We start from the raw sequence: 15,742 nt of genomic DNA on the forward strand, positions 1-15,742 counted from the left end.
GTGTTTGTGTATTCACCCCATGTTGGTGTGGGTTTACTCCGGGTGCTCCGGTTTTCCCCATAAAAAACCCTATGAATGAATGAATAGTCTACATAGATACTTTAATATCAAGGTATCCTAACTGATGCGTTATGTTTGAAATGTTAGGATCTCCACTGAGTTTTGACATTATTTTTTGTAAGAATTAGCCCATACATGGGCTAGAAAAAGTTTTGCATGGTTTTATGTTCTCAGGAGTAGATAGAAATGCAAATATATGACTGGTAAAAATACATTGAGGGTAATCTAACAACTATTTTCATATTTAATGAAATCTTTGATTTATTTTTTTTCGAGTGTTCAATGAAATGTCATTAAATTGTCAAAACAATGTCCCAGATCTCAACGTGATGTATTCATTTTCAAAATATAAACTTTATGGTTAAACATTTACAAAAGACCAAGTATGGACACAACAACCATAAAGATTTGCTGTATTGATGAACGTTTTAGATCGACTGCTAGAAAATTAGAGAACTCCAATGTTCAAGGGATGATGGCACACTGGTGATACAAGATATTTTATATGATTTTAAGAAGTTTTAGAAATGCAGTGTCCATTTTGGTAGGTGCAAACTGTGTCCGAGTGTTGCCTAACCTGCAACTGCAACTGTCCCCACTATTGTTTATTCTGTAAAGAATTATAAGTGATTGTGTCTGTGGTGTAGTTGAAGTTATCACAGGACTGAAATACTCTCTTAACAAGAATATAAGTGGACACAAAGAGACAGGTTTGTGCAGGGAGACTTGGAATGTGGGATGTTTTTTAATAGACAAGGTAGGCTTCAGTTTTACCACAGAAGGGTTGATGATCTTAATGATTTCAAAAGGACCTACATAGCGGGGAGGAAGTTTATTAGACTCCAACCAAAGAGGGAGATCACGGGACGAGAGCAATACCCTCTGACCAGGTACGGTGACAGTCAGCCAGATCTTGGTTCATGGTCACATTCCAGAGGATAGCTGCTCTGGTCTCTTTCCACACTTTGCAAAAGCATCAGCGGTTAGATTGAACAGAGGGAACAGAAACATTCTCCTCTTGTGCTGGAAACAAAGGCAGATGTTACCCCAAAGAACCCATGGAAGGTGACATACCTGTGGCGGAGCTGAGTTTTGAGCGTATTTGTCCAAAGCTAACTGTTTGCTAAGGAGTTGGGATGACATGCTGTGACGCAGCGCAAGACTATCTCCAAATCTTGGTTGGCCCACTCCATCTGCCCATTGGTCTGGTTCAATTTTGGAAAGCTCTTGGGATGCGAACTAAGAATGCCGATCAGACACCACGTCCATGGGGATGCCATTTAGTCGGAAGACGTGTTGAACCAACAGTCTGACTGTCTCTGTGGCTGAAGGTAGTTTGGGCGGAGGGACAAAGTGAACAGCTTTAGAAAAATGATCCACAGTATTGTAGTGCTACCTTCATACAGTGGGAGGCCAGTGACCAAATCCATGATGATGTGTGACCAAGGTCTATGAAGAACAGGCAGGTGGCTGGTGTGAATCCTTACGGCGGACGCAGACGGAACAGGCAGAAACAAAAGCCAGTGTATCTTGGGACATTGAGGACCACCAAATACGTTGAATGAAGGACAGGGTGCAATGAATGGCAGGTTGACAGGTCAACTTGGATTTGTTCCCCCACTTGAGCACCTGTGATCTGGCAGAGAGAGGAACAAACAGGCAGTTTGGGGTTCTGTTACCTGGGTGTGGATCAGTGTTGTGGGCCTAACGTGGGCTTGTTTGTCCCAGATGGCAGCTCCAAGCAAACACGAGGTAGGCAGGGTGGTCTTGGGATAAGTGTCTGGCTTCTTTGGGGTTGACTGGCGAGAGAGCGTGTCTGGTTTGGTGTTGCAGGAACCAGGTCGATAGGTTTGGGTAAAGTTTAATCTCCCTAAATACAGAGCCCATAGAGCCTGGCAAGAATTCAATCTCTTAGCTGACTTCAGATAAGAGAGATTTCTATGGTCTGTCCATACGACAAAGGGTTGTTCAGACCAATCCTGCCGGTGTCACCACTCCTCCAATGCCAGGACCACTGCCAGCAGCTCTCCGTTTCTCACGTCATAGTTCCATTTCTGCTGGTGACAAAAAACAGGAGAAAAAGGGAAACGTGGATGAATTTTTTGATCCAAAGGTGAGCGCTGAGACAAGACTGCCCCAATCCCTTTGTTAGAGCTATCCACTTCCAGAATTAAACTGTTGCTTAGGGTCTGGTTGAGACAGGACAGGAGCATTTCTGAACAGTTTTTAGAGTGTGTCGAAGGCAGCATTTACCTCTGGTTTCCAGTAATAGGGAACATTAGGGGATGTGAGCAGAGTGAGAGGTGCAGCAACTCTTCTGTTATTCCTAATGAAACGGCGATAGAAATGTGCAAACCCCAGAAATTGTTGCTCTAATTTCAATACAGGGGCGTAGAGTGTTATCCTTCTTCTGAGCATGTTGCTGACTGAACACCTCAGTTAGGTCATGGTAGACAGGGGGCACAAGAGACGGATATGTTTTTTGTCGAAATAACTAGTAACAGGTGGATAAGTAGCTGGAGCTTGTCGGAGGCAGTTAGTGAGGCAGAGGGGACTCCAACTGATTACAGTTCAGTCAGGAAAGCCTAAGATAGGGAGAGCACATATCCCTACCCTTCAATGAGCCTCTCCATATAATGTAAGGAAGGCCCCCCCCCCCCCCCCGCCAGCGCAGAACAGAGCAGACAACACAATGACAACACATGAAATCGATTAAGTCAGATAAGAAGGTGTTGGGGTGGAGGGGGGTGGGAAGAGCTTGACATCGTGGCCTGCCTGAACTAACCCTATGCTCAATTGGTGGAGGACTATTTAATATGGGGGTTACTGAGGTGGAGTCAAGGTTGACCTAACACTAGGGGAGCATGAGGGGAAGACTAAAAACCTAATTAATTGTGTGATTTCAGACACAGCCGTAGAATTTAACTTACACAGCGTCACTGTCCACATATGTTAGACGGCATTACAGTGACATCATCTAATATTTCCATGTTTCATCGAGTCATCTGGTACTTTTGTGATCAAAGTCCGATGAGAGAACTTTGAGGATCAAAGGGTTGAAGGGTCCCTATGAACTTCAAAGACGGGCCCAGATCGGGTCTATAGTAGAGACCTCACATCATTGTTTCCCTTCATATTGTTTACATTTTTAGTTTACCGGCTCACAAAATACTGCAGTTGAGACTTACCCAAACGTTTTAACCGAAGAGCATTAGGAAAGCATCACAGACTCACCATGGATTCATCCAAACTCAAATTGATCACCTATGTGAATTTCCCCCCGGTACAGGTAGACTGCATTACCGTTGACACATACATGTACTATGTGTTCCTCTGGGATCAAACTAGCGGGCGCAGTGTTTTAAGGCGGCCCGCAGCGATGCGTTTTTGCCAAGATCTTGTTAACTTGGCCACCAAGGAAATTATGCGCAGCATTTGGTCCATCGCCTCAGTGTGGCACAAGATACTGCCGCAGATACATTTACACCTACAACCTGGGCAGTGTTTCTTTGGTGTAGATGAGGACTTTGTCCTGACGAACATGAACAACATCCTTCCACAGTTTTTTGCTCGCGCTTATAACACCTCTCCTCCTAATTGTAAGAGCTTAAGTGAATTCAGCCTGTTAGTTGCTAAAGAGACAGCGGCAAGAATTAACCACCACTTAGCCATTGAACTGCGCTCAAACATGGGAAATCTGAAATACAGGACCGATGAATCTAACTGGATTTATGTCGAAGATAATGAGGCAATGATCGATCTGGTTGGCTACATATTACATTGCTTGCACTTTGACAAGTGCCGGTGCAAACCACAACGAGGAGAAAGAATCAGCACTGTCCCCCGACTGGACAAGCAAGGAAAAGAACCAATGCAATTGATCAGAAGCGAATGGGACTGTGACATAGTTTATTCTACATCAGAAAAAGCAGTGATGGACATCCTGGAGGTGACTCATAGGCCTGCCACAGCAACAGAGGTGCAGGAGACTGACAGCCAGGCCATTAGCAGATTGGCTCGCAGATCCTCGGAAGAGAGTGGAAATGCTACTGTATCATCTGAATGTGTACAATTCCAGGTACCTGGTGAAAACACTGACAGAGCACCTTGTCATCGAAGCAAGCGGCCACTCAAATGCTCAAAAAAGCGTACAACTGCTGGTGATGTACCTTTGAAAAGGGTAAGATTCCAGTTACCTGATGAAAACACAGACAGGGCACTTCATGATCCAAGCAGGCAACCCTTCTGAGATAATCTCGATGTCTCATCTCTTTATGAGTCAGCAACAATGTCAAATGATAAACTGTTTTCTTTTATTATTTTATATTTTTTATTTTACCATTTATTTTTCCAGGAATGTTCCCATTGAGATTCAAAATGTCTTTTGCAAAGGGGTTCCTGGCCAAGAAAGCAATTTTCTTTAGCAATATATGAAACAAAACACCAACTTAAAAAAACAACATATCACTTTATTTGGTCTTCCAGAAAACTACAAGCAATTCTCCTCTGATCAGTAAGATGTTATACATTTTACTTCTTTACTTGCCAGACAGCGTCTCCTCTTTAACTGGAAGTCGACTAAGTTTCCCTCCAGTTCACAGTGGCCTGCAGACACAATGTCCTTCTTAAAACTGGAGAAAATGAAACACACTCTAAGAGGTAACACGGGAAAGTTCCTCAGCAAGTGGAAATCTTTTTTTTTTTTTTTTTTTTTTTAATAAAATGTCTTTGGATATATTTTTCTAACAATCTTTAACTCTCTTTATACTCTCCCCTCAGACTGACAAACCCCTGACCCGTTATTACCATCATTATCATTTGCTATGATTTTATTATTTATTGTATTTTATTATTTCTTTATTATTACCAATTCTATTTTTTTATTGTTATTATTTATTTTCTGTCTGTTTGCTTATTTGCGTAAGTTTTATATCTAGAGATTGTTGTCTAAAAAAACGCTGTTTTCACAAACCTATGGTTAGCAGCTGGACTGTTTTACAAGCACATCACGTCTTTATTTCAATAAATGAAACAAAAAAAAAAACAACACAAAAATTGAGCATAAAAGAACCAAGCAGTACATGTGAAAAACACAGGAAACTACAAAAATGTTAGCCAATGCTCAAAATAGGACTTCAGTGGTCAGAGCCAACCCATGTTGGTGTGCGTTTACTTAAGGTACTCTGGTTTCTCCCATAAAAATTCCTACACCTTTAAAATATTAAAACACATTGTCTAAATGAAAACAACTTGTTCCACGTAACTGTTTAGGTCTTTAATGTCAGCTATAAGATGTTTCCGCTCAATGAATAAAGATAAGTATAAAGATAAGTGAAAGTTTTATGGATGCCCCACGACAAAAGTCTGGACACCTAGTGTATTCAGACTAATGCATTATCTTTGGAAATGTTAGGATCTCCACTGAGTTTTGAAATCCTTTTCTTGTCAGGATAAAAACCATACATGAACTGTACATGGGCTACTGCTTATTAGGAAAAATGTTTGCATGGTTTTAAATGTTGTCAGGAGTAGATGCAAATGTGTAAAGATTGATGTCTGACTGGTTAGAGTCAAATTATTTGTATGAAAAAATACCGGGGATAAAGTGAAGGTAAAAAAAAAAACAGCTGCTGAATTTGAGTCAGCCACTAGGTGGAGACAAACAGCCACTAATTGACTGACTTGGTTTTATACTGTGATGATAACGTGTTCCCCTTAATTATTTGGAGCAGTATATTTTCATATTTAATGAAATCTGCAAATTATTTTGTCAAATTTTTGTTCAATAAAAATTACATGTCTCGGATCTCGATGTGATGTATCCATTTATAAAATATTAACCAAAGAATTTTTTTTTGGTTGCACACTTAATACCTCATTTGGTCTTGAATTACATTATGGCAATTCTTTTTTCCCCCTCACTTGTTTAGTTTAATTACACCTTAAAATATACAGCACAGTTTATTGAAGAGAAGATTCCCTCTTTTTCTAAAAAGTAATGTTATGTCATCAACTGCGTTTTGCTGACATACAGTATCTGCACATGAGGAGGAATTTGTGTTGGTTTAAGGTGTGTGTGAGTCATTTTGAAGAAAAATACAAAACAGTATGATCATTTATTTCAATGATAAACAAGACATATGCTATGTTAAACCCCTTGACCCTGGATGAACACCTGCTTGTTTACAGCCCTTAGCACAGTGAGGCAAGACGTTACGTCAGTAATTTGATAAGTTCAAGGTCAGCTGATCCACCAAGCAGCACGTCAGGCTGTGGATCCGTGTTGCAGCGTCATCACTGTCCTGCATCTGAGCAACACGTGAACATGTCAGACTTTAGGTAGGTGTGTGTGTGTGTGTGTGTGTGTGTGTGTGTGTGTGGCTCATGGGTAGAGCATGGAGGAAATGATGATAATTACGCTGTGGAAAGCAGTCTTTTTGTTAACAGTAATCAAGATGCCCCCTCGCTTGCTGTTCATTTTCCAGAGATTTTCCCTCCATATTCTCAGTCGGACATTTCTCTGGAAATTGAACTAGGGTGAAGGGTGAAGGGCTAGGAGGAATAGTGCAACATTGGCATCCCCACATATGTACAGCAACTCCAGGGAATTTGAGGAAAACGGCTGGAGGAATTGTCCTTTTTTGGCATAATTGTGGCTCTTGAACGTTGGTAGTGTCTTCTCTCGTTCATCAGCAGCTGTCGTCAGTTCTAACTCATACAAGTTCAAAAGGGACGCCGGCATGTTGGAGGCAGCTCTCCTGCGACTGACAAACGTTTGGAACTGTCGGCACAGAGATGCGGACGCCACACTCGTGGCAGCACGTTTCAAGCCAACAGAGATGGGTCGTCTACACTTCACGGGCAGATTTTGGGTTGGGGTACAAGCGGATGACCAGGAGTTTAAACCAGGTAAAGGATACGTGTCCAAGTCTAGAACACGCTTGGCCGCGTCAGCGTGCACAGTTTGGTAAGTTTGGGCTTATGGAAACAATTTCTCACAAGGATTAAGCCACCGTGTTCCACACATACTCCTTGCCTGTCGGGAGCCTTTGTCATGTCACCTCTCTGGGCGCTCACCCTCGCGACCCCAGTTGGCTCCTCCTTCCTGGAAATAAGGCAGCCCTGCTCAGGACAGTGGGAGAGGGGGGGGGGGGGGGTCCGTCGCCAGGCACGACTGCTCACACAAACACGTGTGGGGTATTAGCATTTCACAACACAGACTGTGTTACGCAGAGAAGGAGCAGGGCCCGAATGCAAATTGCCAAAGAAAAACTTTATAGTTAGAGAAAACAAAAACACAGACATGCAGTCCTTCAGGGTTGAAATAACAAAAATCACCACACACTGGAACAGAACAGGCCAGACACAGGAACCGGCTGGAGCAATAATCGCCGAAACAGATTGGAACGAACTGACACAGAGGACCGGGAGCACAAAGACCACGACACGCCAGAAGCCCAATGGCAGGCAACAAGAGACGGGGGAACAGGATGTGCATGTCAAAAATGAAACAGGAAACACCAGACGAAACGCAAGGGCAACTTAACAGAGAGACACGAGGAACGTCACTACAAATGGAAACCAATACAACAGGTGCACAAGAAGTAGGAAATCAAGTCCACGTGAACTAAAGAGTTCACAGGGCCGAATCATGGCACACCTTTCCTTGATAAATATCATCATTTTCTTCATATCTGTCCGCTGCAAAACAGAGGCCGACCAATGCGGAGAAAATACCCAGAGAAAAGTCAGATGATGATATATTAGCCAATATTCATTTGTTAACTTAAATCCTTTTTTTTATCCAATTAGCATACCTTAACATTGATTATGTTATTAATTGAGTCATTGATTCATTGATTATTACGATCTCATCATGAGCATAAACGTGAGCCGTGAATCACACCTACCACGAGGTTAGCTGAATAATCGGGCGAGTAACCGGGGGCGTTGGAGTCTTCTATTGCAGTAACCGGGGGCGTTGGAGTCTTCTATTGCAGGGATGTTGATTGTTGATTCGATTCAGTTTCATTTTATTTGTACAGCGCCGAAATCGCTGAAATCCAAAAGCCAAATCTCAAGGCACCTAACAGAGTGAGGTCGAGACCCCGCAATATTACAGAGCAACCCGACAGTTCCCACAATGAGCAAGCACTTGGCGACTGTGGAGAAGAAAGAAGGGAAAAAAACTATTTTGACAGGAAGACATATCGTCGGAAACCTATCATTTACTGAACAAGCGAACAAAAACATGGTGGGAGTAAATCACAGTATAAATATATGAAAATCTTAAAACCAGATTCAGAACACACTGACATAAGAGTCTGAAGAGAAACTATGCTTTTCAGCCAGGCCTCAGGTACTGCAGAGACAAGGGGCCACTTATTATTTTAATGCGAGAGACACAAATCAAATGTTCTTCCTCGTCTATCACTCTCGCGATTAAAGAAGAAAAGTGAGGAAGTGATGCTGTACAGAGCCCTCTTGTCGCCCAGGTAACCCTGGGCCTGTCTCTGACGGACCGTGACGTCACCCATTGGTTTGCGAACCGCCGCTTTGAAAGCCTTGAGCTTAGCATTTCGACCCACTCGAGGAAAGGGCAAAACTGATGAAAAAATGAATAATGTTCCATCTCGCTTTAGTTCAATCAACCAGCTCTGTACTCAAGCGCTTCATTCCCGCTGTTTTGTACAGCTAGTGTTACTACTTCTACAATTACTAAGGGTGATCATGCTAATAATAGTCATAATAATAATCACATTACTACTACTACCGCCACCACGTTGGGGAAAGATGGTTTCAGAATAGTTGATAACAAGCTGCCAGGGCTGTTATATAATGAAGTGAGCAGACGCTTTGATTCCTCCCACAGAGCCAGCGGCCTGCTGAGAGCAAAGGGAAACAGGCCAGAGAGCAGGAAAGGTTGTAAAACAGAGCGGGGGGGGGGGGGGGGGGGGGGGGGGGGGGGGGGAAAGAAAGCCACGAAGAACCGGCCCTCGGAGACTCCGCTGCCACCGAGGCGCTGCAAAACAACCACGAGCAGCAGCTGCACATCCGTTAGTATTCGCCTTTTTCATGTTGTTGCAATGTCGGCATTACAGTTGCATCGATTATCCCTCCTAACCGTGCTCAGATACCACCGGGTGCATTAGTCATAGTTCTGTTCGCCGCGCGAACAAACCTGGAATCACTTCCGCCCGTGAAGTCTGTTTCACACAGGTGATGCGGCACATCAGGATGTTTTCCTTCCTCCGTCTTTATCCAAAACCGAATTTACACGTTGCGAATGAACAAACACACGTTCGCTGGTTCGTTCGGTTGTTCGTTTCCTTACACACACACACACACACACACACACACACACAGACACAGACACAGACACACAAAGACAGGCCACCGGGAGATAAGGTGGGCCCGAGTGTTGCGTACTGTGCGCGTGGCTTGGCCTCGAACGCGAAAGTGGCCCCTTGGACGAGGCTTGTTCGGCGGCATCTGTTTCTGCTCGGGAAAAACGCTCGTTTTGAGTCCAGGCGCCGAGCGCACAGAACGATGCAGCGGGCCCCGCACTGAGCCGCCTTCCGTTGGCTGTGTGCGGCGAGTCGCACACTGGAGAGCCGTCGAAGTGAACGCATCCGAGAGGGACAGAGGGAGAGAGGGAGAACCAGCTACTGCGCATGCGACGGTGAAACCTCCACACGTCTTTGCCAGGTAGCATGTCAGAGTCCCGGCGGGATCTGCTTGACAATCGGTGGCAGAGTTAGACACTCTCGTGCTCGCACACGATGAAAAACTTCCCTCCAACTTTGCACATTCCACATACGTCTGCTCGCACGCCCAAATTACTGGGGGGGTCGGTAGATTTGTACGTTGTCCAGAAAGGCCATTTTCCCACTTCTAGTACAGCGTTAAGAAATGCTAATGCTTCCGGTGTTGATTGAAACAAACATATCATAGGGGAAAGTCTATTGAATGCTTTCAATGAGCAACAGGAAACACTCTGAGAGCATCTTTGTGACTAGATAGAGAATGTCATATGGTCATAAACATCTGTTTTTCCAATTTACGCTTTTTATTAAGGTTTTTTTTTTTCTCTTCTTTTTTTTTTTCCACTTCATGAAGCATTCCATTTATTAATAGCGTCTGAGTCACTAGGAAGTGTTTTTGGGTGGATGGTGGGTTTACAGAGCACAAGACTGACACACCAGAAACCCGAACTGGCATCCAGAGTCCCCCTCTGTGGTTAGGTTTAGGCAACAAAGATTAAGATTATGACATTTTTCGAACTGCTGAGCCTGAACTCACTGAGAGCCTTTTTCCGAAATGAACTCAAGAGGCAACCCCAGCGTGACGTCGCCCGTTGGACCGGCCATTATGAAGACCTTGTTTCTAATTTGGACAATTTTTCCACCAAACATGGAATTATGGTGCGTTCACACCGGACGCGGCGTGAACTAGTAACGCGAGGAGATTCAAACAAAGTCAATGCAAAGAGGCGACTGAGAAGGCGATTGCCATTGGCGTTTTGACACAAGTTGATATTTGTATATTGACCGGCTGAGGAGGGAGAGGGCTTGGCAGAAAGTGAGCGAGGACGTTGGACACTAGCTTTAACCTCAGTTGGCACAAATGCTCTGAGTGGCTTTCCCAACGGCATTCCTGTCTGCCTTTTCTTTCATTCAACGGTTAATGTTTACGTGACGCTGAAGCCTTTAATGTATTAATGTGGAAATGCAATTCACCTAACGTCCACCGATCTCATAATGACAAGGGTTTTTTTTGAATGTTACACGTAAACAGCCTCTAATAGAAAATATAATCTAGTTTTAATTACGTTTCCTTTTAAAGATATGTGCTGCTGTCGCTGATTTGTTGTATGTGTCCATGATTTCGAGGGGAAAAGGTTCCCACAAGTGTGTGGAAATTATTATTATTCATTTATTGATTTATTTCAATGAACTGAAGCTTTAAATGTGTTCCGCAGTGTAAGGGATGTATGGGGATGCAGTGAAATCAACGGATCTTTTATCGTGAACTTAAAGTAAATACTGTAGATGTCAGGCATATTTGCATGCACAAAACTCATCCAAAAAAACAGCAGCCTAGCTGACCATTAATTGGAAACAGCAATATGAATTCCTGTGGCTAGTTGTGAGCACTGTGTGAAGATTGATGAACTGAATGTTCAAACTGCCTCAGACTGAATTTGTTAAACTGCATATAAATCTGACTGTAATATTTTTCTTCCTTTTTTTTGCTATTATTATTATACTATTTTTTCTCCACGATTAAATATCCAGCACATCAAATAGAACCCTTTCTTCAGCTGCTTTTAATGAGGGGTTCTTCAAGTGTCAAACACAACACTTGAGGAAGCCTTCCCACGCACGCACACACACACTACCCGACATACACAATATACACTCCATCTTCTCTCACCGTGCACACAAAGGCTTTTTCTATTGAATCCATTGGACGAAATCCGCCCGCGAGATGTGCTGGATGTGATTTTCTCATCTCGTTGTGGTTTTGGAGCTTGATGTGATGGGTTCATTTCACCGAATGAATGGTTTCTCTTGGAAATGTCCAGGTCTGGTCTGACATTAACATAAAAGTGTGGAAAATTGACCAGGGAATACACACACACACACACACACACACACACACACACACACACACACACACACACACACACACACACACACACACACACACACACAGGGCAAAGAATGGTCTGACCACAGAAGAAACTCCAACGCTAACCAGGAAGTGTTGGACGACGAAGGCGGCTTCTGGAAAACACATTTTCTGACTGGTCCTGCGCATCAGCTTTCATAATTCTGACACAGACTCTACTGTGCGTCCTGATAAGAACGAGCGTGCGAGTGAGTGACTGTGTTGGAGAACAATTGACTCTTTGGCTGCGTTTCTTATTGACTCAAAGCAGGCAAGCAGAGCCTCGTGGGTTCTTTCTGCCAAGTACAACCTAATCAGTCTCCTAATTGGTCTCAGCCCTCAACAGTGGATAATAAAAACTACAATCAAGGTGAGTGAATCGAAATGTATAGACACAGTGTAGCTTCCAAGGACACGACCATGTGTGTATGGTTGCATAAGCACGGGCGCAAATACACACAGTGTCTCTGTCTCTTTCGCTGCTGGATTCGTAGCATGTGGTAGCGTTTAAAGCTCTGCCTTCAAGACAAAACTCAGGCACACTTTACACTCACACAACTCTTTTTTTCTGTGTGTGTGTGTGTGCGTGTGTGTGTGTGTGTGTGTGTGTGTTTCTACTTCTGTCTTCTCTCTTGGATGCCCTACCCCGAAGTCTTCACAAGGTCTCAATTTTCTGTACATTCCTGCGTTACAGAGAAAGCAGATATCCCGGGAGAGACGCTGTTTTATAACAAGCAGTAACAGACACGCGGGATAGAAAGTGCTAAAACTCAAAGTCGTAGGACCTTCTTGTCCTGCCTCTTGTGTGTCACATCTGCACCCGGCAAACACCAGAGATTCAACACATTCTACCAAGGGGGTTTCATGTAGAGTTTGTTATAAAAACGCTAATTTGCATATTAGTTCAAAGTACGTGGGCCACTTTTCCCATGTTCTCAGCGCGTCACCAGTTTTAAATGAGCGTCTGTAGCACCAATCGGGATTCAATGTAGTGCCCATAATTAAGCACGTCAGTTTCTGTTGAATGTAGATTTACTTGAGTATTCACATTTATTGCCACTTAACATTAAATACATTTAATGCCCGTGCACCAATTCATTCCAGAGGGAAATGTTTAATGTTTTACTTCATGATATAGTCACTTTCTACTTTGCAGGTCATGACCTTAACAGAAGATAATTATAAATGTGTAATCCGTTAACCCCCCCCCCAAAAAATAAGAGCTGTCCAGTTTGTTGTTTCAGATGTGTATGAGTTGAGTTACAATATGAAACTTCCCTTTAAAAAATAAATACAACCCTAACCCAAATTATATAATAGTGATTGATTTGATCTTTTTGTGATTTATACATTCATAAGAAAAAAAAATCATATGCATATATATTACAAAATAATCATACAGGGACGCATGTAGACAAGTGGTAAACATGCGAGTGCATGTGTTCTTTATTAGTTTCATATAAGGAAACTGTGACATTTCTTTGTTTATTCATTGATAATGTGTTGTATAGTTTAGAGTTTTGCCCCCGGTTCAACTGTTGTAACAAACCGTGGCCAGAGGGTGACAGAGTGTTGTGTAATCCAACGGCTGCTCCGCCAAGACTTCGCCAAGTGCATCTTGGTCAATCGTTCTTTTTGCGTTTGGGCTGGGCTGGAGATGCATGGAGGAGCAGGTAGGAAATGCACATAACTTGTCGAAATATGCTTGTGTCAACGCTGTTAGGAAGTTTACCGGTCAACATTTTAACAAAGTGGTGTACTCACGTTTAGCAAGACAAATGTGCCAAGAGTTCAGTCTACAGTGTCCAACTAGAGAAACTAAAGGTTAAACAATTGTACAAGCAGAGATGGCAGGAACTACTGAGGTATGGTGTTGCTTGTTCTTCTTTTGAGGGTGTTTCATGGTGGCAGCTGTTTACAGTATTCACGCTGTCTGAGAGCCTTCTGCATCTCTATAAATGAAATTTAGTATTATTATTATTATTATTGTCTTTAGCAGGTATCTCAGAGTCACGCACATTTCGCCCCTTAGCCTGTCCACCAAACCTCGAACGGGACAGCGAAGCTTAGCCTTCACTTACAGAAGGGATCTGCAGGCTCTTGACAACCACAGCCATCTTTAGCTGGTCTCAGCTCCCACGGCACTGCAGTCGTTCGGATTCTGACCCCAACTTCTGCAAGAAATAGCACACTGATGTTGCTGGGAAGCTACAACATCCGCCTTTAACGGGTACTGGAATTGTATTTCAGGACCTCATCGATCGATTCTTGGTACTTGGCTTTCTTCTGAGAGATGGATAATCTGTCCTCCCATGGCACTGAGTTCAGCTAGTATGGTTAACTGTGGGCTGGGGTTTTTTTCCATACACACCCGTTGTGTTTTTACCATAATTAACTGTTAGGGACTTGAAAATAGGCCATAATTACAACTGGAATATACCTGCTTGAATAAGCAAAGAAATGTTTCACTTATGTCAAGGTTATGAATAGTCATTGTGCTATTTTGTCACTGCAATGCGACGTGAATGTGGCATAACACTCATTGTAACATGGTTACCATTAGCAACTGTTACGGTGCAAGTTTACAACCTTGCATTGCACAAAACCTCTTTGGTGTCACATATCATTCTCTTGCGACACTTCCATAGAAACAGACTTCGTGTTGCAACCACGTGGAGTCGCCCTCTGCTGGTGATGCCAGAGAATACAGGCTTCAGGCACCGTCACATTGGCTTCATTTTCCGGACCCAGTGACTACATCCATTTTTATTTACATCTATGGTGGGGAAAGCCGGAGTGAATAAATTCAGACTCAGCTAGTGTTTTACTCATTGACCAGACTGGATGATTGTCCTGTCACGGTTTGAAATAGCAGGACCCAAATGCAGAGTGCAATTTAAAATTATAATTTTAATATACAGAAAACAAAAACAGACTTACAGTCTCAGGCAGTAAAGAATAACAAAAATCACTTGGAGATAAAAGAACAAAACAAACCAGGGAACGCCAGACATCTCAGACTGGAAACAGGAGCAATTATCACAGGCGTAACGGAACAGACCAGGTTGCAGACCAGGTTGCAAACAAGGAAAGAAACAGGAATCCAGGTTAGGGCGAAAATCACAGACGAACTGACAAAGACAAAGGGAAGCACAGAGACAAAGGGGGCAGGAGACACAGGCAAAGTAAAGTGAACGGGCAAAAGACAGGGAAACAGGAAGCGCAGAAACACGAGTAACATTACTTCAAAAATGAAACAGGAACCAAGAACAAGGCATCAAGAAACTAATATAACAGATACACAAGGAAAAGTACAACAAGGGAATAATAAAATAAGGTAATTTGTTCAAGCGGCTTATTACCATCTTGTGTGGTCCTTTGAGAGACCGTAGACCTCTAGCGGTTGTTATGTACACGGCCACTAGAGATCACCGGCAGCCGTACCGTAGACCTGGTAAGTCCATCAATGTATTTGCTTATATTGTATAAAGTAGTTGTGCTGATCTTCTGCAATGTCACCCGAGCCCTAACCATCACCCTTACCTTTGCAAGCTCATCAACCATGCGATAGAGTATGGAATAGAACCCCACAATGCTCTGAGGCAAAAAGTATTTGTGGCGTACATCCTGTCACCAGTAGAGGCGCTAATTTAGGAAATGGTCGATTTGGTCGCATTAGAGCGCATGAAACATATACCACGTTCACACCAAAATTACCGTGTAGACCCAGATTTTTTTAAGGCGGGTCGACCAGGGTCTGACGATTGCCTGCAGATCGCGTGCGTCATGTTTTGACTGGAAAACAGTGTAGTGATAGGTGGCGGTAGAGAGCGGTGCACGCCATGAAACAAATAAGAAGAACAGCGTAGTAAAAGCAAACAACAGAAAACCGCCAGTGAGACGGTGGTCAACGTTACCTTATATCTTGTACTTTTGTCACTCTTTCAAAGTACACAAACTCAGCGGTCATAGTTCCTTGTATGAGTTGGAAGACCTGTTGTGGAGGTTT

This window comes from Scophthalmus maximus, chromosome 3 (genome assembly GCF_022379125.1).
Source record: "Scophthalmus maximus strain ysfricsl-2021 chromosome 3, ASM2237912v1, whole genome shotgun sequence".
NCBI classification, from domain to species: Eukaryota; Metazoa; Chordata; class Actinopteri; order Pleuronectiformes; family Scophthalmidae; genus Scophthalmus; species Scophthalmus maximus.